Raw genomic sequence first — 10675 nt, 5'->3', positions numbered from 1 at the left:
ATAGAATCATTAAAGACAACGAAAGGGGAACATATAATCAATTGATATTTTTCTCCATAGGATTTTTCCAGGATTTTACTATCGATTAAATATTAAGTTCTTTGTTCCTGATTCTGCTTTGTAATTGTTAATTTTAGAATGTTAATCTAACACTGTTGCATTTTCCAGGATTTAAGCGATTAGGAAATGTAATTTTCTATCACCAACATTTTTTGTTTATTAAAATAAAGTAAAAATATTCAGAATCATATAGTAATACAGAAAATGTTACATGAATGTAATAATATTGATGAAATTGCTTTAAGAACTTGTTAAAACTTAGAGAATATCTTTTGAGAGCACAAGTGCTTTATTCCAATCACACATTCTAGGATTTATATTTTCAGATTCAACCTTACTGACATATTAATTTTTATGCTCCAACTTCATCCTTCACGAGCATGGTGTCCACTGAGAGTGTTTTTATTCCTGTGCTTGTCCATTTTTCATTTACACATTTGTATGCACTCAGAGTACCAACAAGAAGCCTCAGAGAGCAAAGCTTTTATGTTCTCACTGAGTCTTCTCCTTCTTGCTGTTTTCCAGGGGAGCAGCAGTCCCTGTTCAATAATATTTATCCACTCTGCAAATTACTGCTCAAACTTGATTTGGCTGCATTACTGCTGTATTTCTTTTGTGCTTGATACTGACCTGTTTGATAATATGCAATGAAAAGATAAGGTCCCAAAAATTTAATGCTAAATAAGATCCGGGGTTGCAATCAGCCAAAGCATCTTCATCACCTTTCACTATCAGTTGTGAACACTCTCCCTGTCTTGGGGACCTCAAAGGCAGACTCCAAAATATGCCCTGGATGTTTGACAACCATGTGACTGATTTTAGAATTAGGAGGAGAGAAAAGAGTGAGGGCAAAGCTCACTCAACTGCCTTTGCAAAGGCTGGACCCCCGTGCTCTCAGACTGTTACTACAGCTGAGCAGAGAGGTTTGCCCAATTCACCCAAGAACAACCCCTTGGAAGAAGAATTTCTAGATAAAATTTTGAACTAACTCTGGGTTAATAATAAACCAGAAGTGGAGGTGCCTAATAATAAATATGTGGTTTAAAAACCATTTTTATACTGAGAATTTTTCTCCTCAATTAATAAAAGCTTCCTAATATCTAGATTACATCAAACCTGACTGCTTAAGCTTTGATGTTGAAGATCCCACTGGGATTTCTAGAATTATCCCAACTCAATTTGTAATCTCAAATTATTTTTCTAGGTACCTCAGAGATGATCCAGAAATGTGTCTGAGCTGTGTTCATGTCACATATCACTTCTTCAGAAACAGATGATGAAGGTAAATCAACCCTCAGTTGCAGCATCTTACACTTCCAAATGCTTTTGGTAAATATACCAGTCAGACTGTAATTTTTAGAGCTGACTAGGATTCTATGCTGGCAGAGATTTATCCCAAAAGATTTTCCCTGAAAAAGCAAAGTCTGTACTCTGGCCTGACTTTAGACAAACAAGTTTTAAAAAGATTTTATTTATTATTTCCTATTTAATGCAGTCCTGCTTACACCTTCAAAGAAATTTTCTTAAAATGTGATGAGAATTATAAACTATTTTCATTTTGAAGGTGCATACTAGAATTCATTTAATATGCAACTTACTTTGTAGGATTTTTTAACCTTCACAAACTGTTTTGAAACATCTACTCTACAGCATTATACTTTGTTTTTTTCCCCTTAATTTAACAAAAAATGCAGTCCTACAGTACTTACCCAGACTCACTGAAACTGAAAACTGAGTAAGTACTGTAGGATTGGTCCTCTATTAAAAAAGCCCAAGACACATGGTGCTGAGATTAACAAAACAAAGTAAAGCAGCTATGACTTGGCACAAAGTTTGACAAGCTGCAGAAAAGCAAATGTTTAAATAACTGAAGTGGTACTGTTTTTCTATTCACAACCTTTTCTCTTCTGAACAGTATCATATTCTTTTCCAGCACATTTAGATTGCAAGTCAAGCTGTGTTTTATTTTTTATTATAATAAACCCAGTCAGTTTACTGTAACAAAGACGTACTAGCAGTGATCAGTGTGAAAGCCAGTACGAAATCAGGCTGGGGAGAAAAAAAAGTCAAATGGCAAAATAAAGGACCAGCCGTCTGGAAAGTTCCTGGATCATGTAAAAAGAAAATAAAAGGCAGTGTTCTTATGAGACTAATGCAGAATACAAAAATATTTTAAGACAAAACTCTGTATCATTGCCTACAACATTTGCAAACAGCAGCAGCAAATCCTTTCAAATAATTTTGCATTTATTAAATATTTTTCAAATCTTCCTATATCAAAATAGTAGAGTTAAAAAAAAAAATTTCTAGACATAATGTTTACCTCTGTTCTTTTCAAAACATGGTAAGAATAAAATAAAACTGTAAAGTATTTTTGCTGTCTTTTTTCACATGTAAAACAACTTTCCTAGTTTTAAAATAAAGTTATTGAATCTATGGGATATCACAAGACTTTGGCATATTTTTTTAGACTTGCAATAATAAATGATGGTTACAAACAAAAATTTATACATCAGTATCTTACCAGATTTTTAGCTGATGGTCTTTCATTTTCAAGTTCTGACTTGAATTTCAATCAACTAAAACACATACATGTGAGATCTAGTTTTTGGATTTCATACTACAAACAGGCATAAATTTCTAAAAACCCTTTCAAGGGCCAGTCTCCCTGAAAAAGAGACTACAGGCACTTAGCTTCTCCCTGGGATTAAACATTGACACACAAACAAACATTTGTGTGATAACTGCTAGCACATAGATGTCTTCACTTAGAGCTACATACTTTATTGGAGTTTAATAATGCCACAGGAGTCACGCAGATAAAGCAGAGTGTGATGTTACAGGAGGTAGGAAAATGATGAAATCATAAGAAACAGAGACTTCAGTGACCAAAACACTCAGAAAAGGGGTTATTTGTGGAAACCTGTTCCAGCCAGAGAGCAGTGGCAGTTTGGAGCTGCAGGAGCAATTCCACTGTAGTGCTGTACGTGGTACAAAGATCAGCAGATGTCTGTATCATCTGCAGCAAGTTCTAACATGCCCCTGTGAGACAAACATTGTCAGGCAAATTACACATCTCTTCTCACCCAGGACAAAGGATTGTGCCTAAAGAGCAATTTACCCAAAATTCTTTATGAATTCTTTAGAAGTTCCAGAATCAAGCTTCTTTAAACAGTTACACTGCATGGCAAAGCTCCCTCGGTTCTGCTGGGCTGGAGCTGTCTGTCAAAGCGACTGTCACTGGGGACTCACAAGTTAAACATCTATATTGCCTGTGTCACCAGGAGCAGTTTGTTACTTACTGAATTTGCATTTTGAACATATTTTAAATCAGACAATGTTGAGTACAACACTGACATTCATTTTCTTTCATAAAAATGGAGAAATGCTCCCCTTCAGCACAATAACCCAGAAGCTAGAATGCCCAGCCACAAATCAGGGCAGCCGACATTGTATGCTGCTGTGAGTTTTATGGGGCTTGATTACAATATCCCAAGTCATGGAAAACTAGCCTAAGTACCCCTCTATGATGAGAATAAGCCACCAGTTCTGTTCAAGCTGTGCCATTGGACACAAAGAATATGAAATTCATGAGACTAGATACAGAATACCATGCATGAGCTCGATGACATACCAAAGCTGTGACTGCATGAGAAAGGGACAACCCTGGGTTTTGGCTCCATAGATTATTTATGCATTTTATGTTAGACTATGAATTACAAGAAAACAATATATAAAATATGCTCCCTTCCCCTACACTGCACTCAAACCAAGGAAAAATACTCAGCAAAAACACAAAGAAAGAAAAACCAGATCTACAGAAAAGTGTCTTCCTTTATGCCAAGTATCCTAACATGCATCCCAGGGACATTATGGGTCTTCTGTGCTTGCTCTCCCTGTATCCCACTTTGAAGAGGAACATGGTGTAAACTGGAGTTCATTCATTGGCAGATGGAGCTGCAGGTTCAAAGGTCTTCAAGTCCAACAAAGGGCCCTAGACAAATGCTCCAGTCCTTGTGAGAAACTCAGTCCTTTCCATCTCTTATAAGGCTCTTATGATGAGAGAGATAATGCTCTCAGCCAGTGCACAGCTTGGCTGCCTGGGCACAGGAGGAAGACCAAGACTCCAAGTCCCACCTGTAAGAAATCAATCAGTAATTTCTAGCTAGTGCAAGTGTTTCCAACACATCTCGTTGCCACTTATGACCAGCTGTGTCTGCTTTGAATCTAATTTTTAAGTGTTATCTTTCCTTATACTGTGAATACTGTATCAACTTTGTGAATTCCCTTTCTGGAATAAAATGTCCAACTGCTGGGTACTGCAGCAGTGTGTGCCTTCATACCCGGCTCCTCTTTTTTAAAATCAAAACTTTTTCACCAAAGAAGAATTTATGCACATTCTGGCTATCTGGAGGACATCACTCAAAGGTTATGTAGTTAATCTTTAAGAATTGTAGTTTTCTTTTGAGACTTGAAACATAACTAGATTCATGATCAGAATTATGAGGACTGTCCCAAAGATTTCTCCCAGCACTTTACCTCCCCTGACAGACTGTGCCTTGACTCTGAAGGGCCTCCTGTGCAGGCAGCTGTGCTGGAGGCCGTAGGGAGGAAGGTGTGTGGTCCAAATTTACACAGATATGTGCTTGCAGATCACATGAGTGGCCCACAGAAAAGAGTACCTGTGCTGCTGCTCAAAACCACAGACTGAGGTGGCATCTGTGGGAAGATACTAAATATTAGACAATGTCCTCCACTGTATGGAGATGAAGAGATGGGAAAGAAAACAGACAGTAAGTTTCAGGAAAAATTTCCTGTGAGTGAAAGGGTGAAAAAATGTACTTTGAAAATACTCTTTGAACTTTAGAAATGAAGTAAGAAGGAACATTTGGTATAGGAACAGATGAGTGGCCTTTTCTTTGGAGCATGAGTCTTCAAACCTAAGCAGGATTCCTGAGCACTGCCACATAAAAAAGATAAAAGCTTACAGAAGACACATTCCTCCTTTGACAGACTAGTGCATTAAATCAACCAATTACTATTCCAGTTTTGATTTTGTATTTCATGTACGAAATCCTAATGAATTTACCCTTTCAATGCTCCTGTAAAGATAAAGAGGTATCACTATTTTAGGAGTGGGGAATGTGGTCACAGGGATATGTATCCAAGGTAGAATAAAAGGCAAAAAAAGGGATGATTTTGGAAATCCAGTGCCTCAGCCACCACAACAATATATCTATACTTGAAAAATATGAATTTGCATGAGAACTTAGTAATAGTGGAATTCAAATATAGAAGTACCACTATTTCCCTTATGTTTCATCACAGAGAAGTGAATAATCTACTAAACATTTTGGAAATGTATCACAGAAGAAATGTTTGTTATAGAAAGAAGTCCTAATTTCTGGTGTCTATTTCCTAATTTTCAAAATGAGAACTATACACTGTACAAAAGAGTCCTTTGAGAACTATCATAAGAAAGGAAGTCCACTGGGTAGATATCTAGATGTTATACCAGAAAAACACTTGAGTGCTGTCAACCTTTTACTGAGATGAATTGTTGATTAATAAATATTGGCATTGTAAGTTTTCTTTAAAAGTTGGCTTTTACACCTTGTTCAGATAGCGTTTTGCTCAGATGGCATATAAATAATAATTCAGATAGACTAACAGCTCTGTTCAGGAATAGTGGAATATTTAACAACTCATAGGTTACAAAAACTATAAATATTCTTTTTTCAAGTTTCTAGCTATTCACCAATACAAATCTTCTTTTCTTGCCTTCAAAACCTTACTGATTGTGTTAGTTTTGAAATTAAAGTGTTCAACCCTTTTACTGTAGCTTATTGAGGTTTAGAATATTCAGGTTTTTAAAGTAATTTTTATTCAAGGAATACCGACTTATTATCACTCTGCAATGAGTACCATGACCCAAAATGTAACATAAGTCAAGTTAAAGTCAGCTTTCTAACACCATTTGGACTATACACTGCCTACACTCCTGGACTGTTACTGTTCTGTCAAGAGTGTCCCTTGCAGAAGTTAAAATTACTTTGAACTCTTTGAAGCACTTGCTCATCTCTTTCGTTTTTAATTGCATTGTTTGAACTTGCTCATCTGAAAACAAGAGGGGAAAGAGGAAGCCCCTGGAATCACGTGCCTACATTAATGCATTCAAAATGTTAGCTTCAGGTCAGTGTCCAGAGCCAGCAGAGCGTGCTGGGATGGGGGTCCTGGCAGAGCTGTGACCTTCCCTGCTGCCCTTGACATTCGCAGCTCCTCCCTGTGGCTCTGCTGCCTGGGCACAGAGATATGGAGAAGTTCAAGTGTGACTGAGTGCCCACAGCTTTCCATTAATTCTGGTTCTGAACACCCTTGCTGCTCCTCACACCCAGTACAAAGTGTTTTAGCAGGTGGTTCTTTGTGTCTCATATAAAACTACCACAAGATGAGTCCCCATGGGATCTGATGATAAACAGGAATGAGGAGTGCTGCCTGTATCAAATCAATCTCACCACTATTGAAGGTGATGCTGAGTCCAACCTGGGGAAACAACAAAACTGAACAGCCAAATTTGATTCTGTTGCAATGGGTTCTAGTCCTCCATTAAATGTTTCACTCTGGCAATATATGAGAAGTATCCTGCATGTAAGGACTGTACATTGCATCTGGAAAAACACCTTATTTTAAAACTATAATAAAGCAGAGGTATCACAAGTAGTGCTAGCTTATTGGAGAGAAACTGATTCTGTTATGTTACCAGAAACACAAAACTAATTATATAAAGAAATGTATATTTTTCAGATGTTCAAAAACTACTCTAGAGAGAGAGTAGATTTTAATATTTTAAAGATAAAATAGTAGACCATAATTTAAAAACATAACTGTCTACATTTGGCACTTTTCTGTATCAATAACTTTACAGTATATATCTGTCACAAAATAAGCAGCGTGGTCACACTGCTAGGCAATATTAGAAGTCTCAAAAGCCACAACAAATATTTCTTTGTCATAATCTAAAAATATGTAAATATATGCATTAGAATTAGAATAAGTATGTATGAATTTTGCTACAAATGCATACAAAATTACTATTTGATACCAAAAAAAGGCAACAGCCCAGAAACAAGTTCTGAAGGGCAAACAATTCCAACTTTAATAACACTTCTTATATTCTTTTAAAGTAGCCATCTTGATCTGATAACAGTTTAAAATTTTACCGAATAACAGTTTTTCTTTTTCAGCATGTTCAGAGTATTTTCAAGATGAGAAGTCTCATTGTGCAATTTAAAAGACTCATTATCTTTTTCAAGCTTTTTTTTTTTTTTTTTTGCATGGCCATTGTCTTCAAAGGCAACCTGAAAGATTGTGCTGCCTTGAATTTATAAGGAAGGAATCAGGGATTTAAATATGCTGCACTGGTGTAATATTATACATCACAGTATCATATAATTTCTGAATTCTATTACAGAGTCATAATATGAATAGAAAAAAAAAGTTGAGACTCTAAATAGGTCCCCGCTAGAAGAAAGGCTGCAGTACATTATATACAAAGCCCATAACACATGGGGACATTTTATTGACAGGAATAATGCATATCATACTGTTTGTGTGCCCTCATCATTCAGGTCAATTTATTATGGAGGCTGTGTCCAGGAAGGCAGCTGGGGCCCATCCACCCACACTTCCCCCCGAGTGCACGGAGCGCTGTCCGTAACCAGGCAGGCGCGAGGGAGCGCGGACAGGCAGCACCAGGGGGTTGCAAAGTGCACGGCCAAGGAGGGGGGCTTGTTGCCTTTGTGTCATTCCTCAGTGACAGTGCTGCCAGTGTCATGAGGAGCACATCACATGTCAAGGCGGTGAAGTTTTCAGGCTGGGAGCCGCATGGAGTCCATCAGGCCTTCTGATATCAACACAGTTGGTTTTCCACTTGGTGTCGGAGCCACCCAGAGGCAATTCATATTCTGAACATTAACATGGCTTTGCATGCCTGTCACACATAGACCGTGCAGGGGTTTAATGCTATTGAAGACTACGGTTTAAATCTCTATGCAAACAGTGATTACCTTGTAAGAAGGTTCCAGGATAACATGCAACAAAAGACTTTAAAGTTATAGTTTTAGTAAAGCAAACTCATTTACATTTTTATTATGCGTGGCCTTTGTTTAAATCTTGCCACGTCCATTATGGAAAAGACTTCTTATGCAACTGAAGCTTATTGGGACAGCTACTCTTTTTTTCTTGTTGGTTTCAAAGCTATTGAAAACATTTGAATATATTGTCTTATGGCTGTCTAGATTTTACTGCCACATATTTCTTTTAAAATTATAGAAAAGCTTTCAGAGCTGGCACAGATCTTTATAGTAATACCAGAATATTAACTAACTCCTGAAACCATTTAAAATATTAACACAAAAGAGGAGACTCAGACAACAGTTCCTTTGCTTGCTAAGGAAAATTCACGATATTATTTGCATTGCTTGGTAAAAATATGAACTTTAAAAAGAATTACTTCAAACAAAAGATCGTAAAGAACTTAAAAAATTAAATTTTAAATTTTTGAAATGGCACATAAACTAAAACTATAGTGTAATGATGGATAAAATATAGTTTATAACTATTTGTTTTTCTTTGAAAAAGACATTTTTTTGTCTCCAATTGACCAAAAGAAACTACCAGTGTACATAAAGTTTTGAGCGCAAAGTTTTCATTGATTTTATAGGAAATTGTGTAAATAAAATGTCAAGTGCTTCACAAATTAATTCATATTAGTTTGTGGTTTCCCTTCCTGTACTGAAGAAACAGTAGCAGCTTACTTAAAGTCCAAGCGTTAGAAGAATGTTATTTTTAATAACGTAGTATTTAAAATAAATTCCAGTGAAATATTTCACCAATATGTCATTTTATGTAGGGTTTCTGCAGTATCAGATTTAAAATTATTCCTTAGAGATAACTGTGAGAGTGCATGCTTTCACTGGAAACTTTTACCAGATCCTGCAAGGAAAGCAGTAGTGTAAAGAAAACAGCACATGCGACATTTAGGTAATTAGCTGACACTACTCTGGCAGTGGCCAGCTCTAAACCACCGCAAAACATCCTCAGAATTTCAAAAGACCATTTAAAGTAACTGTTATAACTGTTTAGGTAACTGTTAGAGCTCCTAAAAGGTTTAAGTATTCGGCTCTGGCTGTGTTTGAGCATTAACAGCAGATGCTCGAAGAAGAACCTGTACATAAAATACACAAGGAAATTAATGAAATTCACTTAAATGAATGCTGTGGGTGGCTGTGAGCCGGCCCTGAGCGGATCCGGACCCCGTTCCAGGGACAGGACACGGGAGGGTCACAAAGCGCCCCCGGCCCGCGCCCCCCGCACCGCCTGAGCTGCAGCGCCACCGCCCGGCGTGCCCCGGAACTGCAGCTCATTAACTATTCCGGCTCCCGCTGCAATGAGGACACTCATTAGCAAAATGAACAAAGGGACAATTTTCTGTAGCTACAGTCATCTGTTACACTTTGAGTGGCAGGTTTTGTAGCAATGTTCTCCCTACCATCTGCCCACAGCGGTAGCGTTTGGCTTGCCTTAAACTGGGGAACTTTTAAGTTGTAAGAAAAAAGGGCTAGAGGTTGAACGGGTTACACAGCATGGCTTACACTGGAGACTTCAAGATTTCTCACCTTTTCTGATGTATTGCCTTCATTCCAACACTTTTATAACTTCTAGGAAAAACAACCCCAAAAAATTAAAAGCAGCACATTTAAGCCTCAATAATTCTACTCTATATACTGTAAACTTACAATAGCTTTTCTGATAACACAAGACAGGTATGCACACATAGTTTTGGAGCACAATGAGCTTCAACTGGATTCATTCACCTATACTCATAGTATTTTAGCCAAACAGGTAAAGGTGAAAGAACATAGACATTCCCTATGCAGTTGAGAAATCTGCACTTCTGTTTTGGTGCACTGCAGTATTTAATGTACATTCAAAATAATAATTTGGCCTTTAGAGTAACTGCTATGACTTTTGCACTCTTACTGCATAGAAATATGATGTGAATTACTGGTGTTATCCTATGACATGAAAGAAGAACATATTTGAGAATATCCCAGTTAAAATTGTAAGCTGAAGTTGTTACTGTTGTAGATACATTGGTAATTTTCCTTGAAAACAAATCCATTCTTGAGAATCTGTCAACCTCTGTATCAAACTCAACTTTAGGTATTTACAGGCCATGCTGTGTGCACACCAGAGGGTGCCATTGCCCAGGCTGTCATTAAAAACACTCATTTACAAACACACCCAGTTCTGAGTGGCAAGGGTAATGATAATTTCAATATTTATTTATTTTTATTATCCATAACATCTTGCATTCCCATGTTTATAATATTAAATCTTTCACAGCTGATAACTGTCTATTTCAAAGAAATGTGGTTTAAGGTTTAATACAGGAACCTGCAGTGTGGGCACTGGGTGGATACAAGCCTTTACCTTGCAGTCATCCACCCTGTTATTAAACACATATCTTCGGTTAATGGATTCATTTTATTAGGGCTTCCAAGGTCTTGAAGGAGATCAAGATGTCATCATTCCTTTGACAACATGCTCTAAT

The sequence above is a fragment of the Zonotrichia leucophrys genome, chromosome 2, assembly GCF_028769735.1.
Source record: "Zonotrichia leucophrys gambelii isolate GWCS_2022_RI chromosome 2, RI_Zleu_2.0, whole genome shotgun sequence".
NCBI classification, from domain to species: domain Eukaryota; kingdom Metazoa; phylum Chordata; class Aves; order Passeriformes; family Passerellidae; genus Zonotrichia; species Zonotrichia leucophrys.
Note: the sequence above shows the minus strand (reverse complement) of the source record.